Source organism: Colobus angolensis, unplaced genomic scaffold (genome assembly GCF_000951035.1).
Source record: "Colobus angolensis palliatus isolate OR3802 unplaced genomic scaffold, Cang.pa_1.0 Scaffold397, whole genome shotgun sequence".
Taxonomy (NCBI): Eukaryota; Metazoa; Chordata; class Mammalia; order Primates; family Cercopithecidae; genus Colobus; species Colobus angolensis.
Genome location: NW_012117343.1, coordinates 724,517 through 726,099, shown reverse-complemented (window position 1 = coordinate 726,099; position 1,583 = coordinate 724,517).

Genomic DNA, 1,583 nt, shown 5'->3' with positions numbered 1-1,583 from the left:
GTGGCTCCAGTGGCGCAATGGGTTAGCGCGCGGTACTTATAAGACAAAAACAAAATTGGGGTATTACTTCTAGACCCTCACAACAGACATCTAGAAAAGATGTGTATATGTACATATATATAACCCCTACATAAGTATTATATGTATTATATCTATATTTATACCTATCTAAACCATTAATACCTATTTTCCATTCCAATAACATAGGATTTATCATGTTCCCCCTTCCACAACTATATCTGCTTCCTCTGACAGTAGGAAACTTGGCTCCCATTATCCTCAGCATATTTATTTACTGGATTAGTCAAGGTTCTCTAGAGGGACAGAGCTAATAGGACAGATGTATATATGAAGAGGAGTTTATTAGGAGTATTGACTCACACAATCACAAAGTGAGGTACCACAATAGGCCGTCTGCAAGCTGAGGAGCCAGGAAGCCAGTCTGAGTCCCAAAACCTCAGAAGTAGGGAAGCAGACAGTGCAGCCTTCAGTCTGTGGCCAAAGGCCTCAGAGCCCCTGGCAAACCACTGGTGTAAGTCCAAGAGTTCAAAAACTGAAGAACTTGGAGTCTGATGTTCAAGGGCAGGAAGCATCCAGCACAGAAGAAAGACGAAGGCCAGAAGACTCAGCAAATCTGCTCTTCCATCTTCTGCCTGCTTTATTCTAGCTGTGCTGGCAGCTGATTAGATGGTGCCCACCCAGATCGAGGGTGGATCTGCCTCTCCCAGTCCACTGACTCAAATGCTAATCTCCTTTCGAAACACCCTCACAGACACACCCAGGAACAATACTTTTCATCCTTCAATCCAAGTTGACACTCAATATGAACTATCACATTTACGGAGTTCTAGAACTCAGCAAAACAAACAAACACATTAGAAATACTGAGCTCTACCACTGGGAAAAACAAGTCAGTGACCTAGAGTTCAATATTTGTTTGCATTCTGAGTCCACATACTGTATGCAAAAGTTTGAGTTAGTTCTTTTCTCTTCAGTGTGGTTTTGTTTTTCATACGGATATGTTCACCTGTTTATATTTGTACTCCATGGGGGAGGGGAGTGTTCGCAATTGGGTGTGTGTGCATGTGTGTGTCTGTTTATAAAACACTGAGATGCTTCAAAAGTCAAAACTCTGCAAAAAGGTATACTCAGGAAAGCATCATGACTTTTTTTTTTAGCAAATAATTCTTTCCTTCCTTCCTTTCTTCCTTGTCTTTCTTTTCTTTTTTCTTTTCATTTCTTCCTTTCTTTCTTTCTTCCCTTTCTTTCCTTTCTTTTCTTTCTTTCCTTCTTTCTTTCTTTCTTCTTTCTTCTTTTTTTAGACAGGGTCTCACTGTGTCACCCAGGCTGGAATACAATGGTGCAATCATAGCTCACTGCAGCCTCAAACTCCTGCGCTCGAGCGATCCTCCTGCCTCAGCCTTCTCAGTAGCTGGGACTACAGGCACATGCCACCATGCCCAGACAATTATTATTAGTTTTTTACAGATAGGGGGGGTCCTCACTGTCTTGCCCAGTCTGGTCTCTAACTCCTGGCCTCAAATAATTCTCCCACCTTGGCCTCCCAAAGGGGCAAATAATAA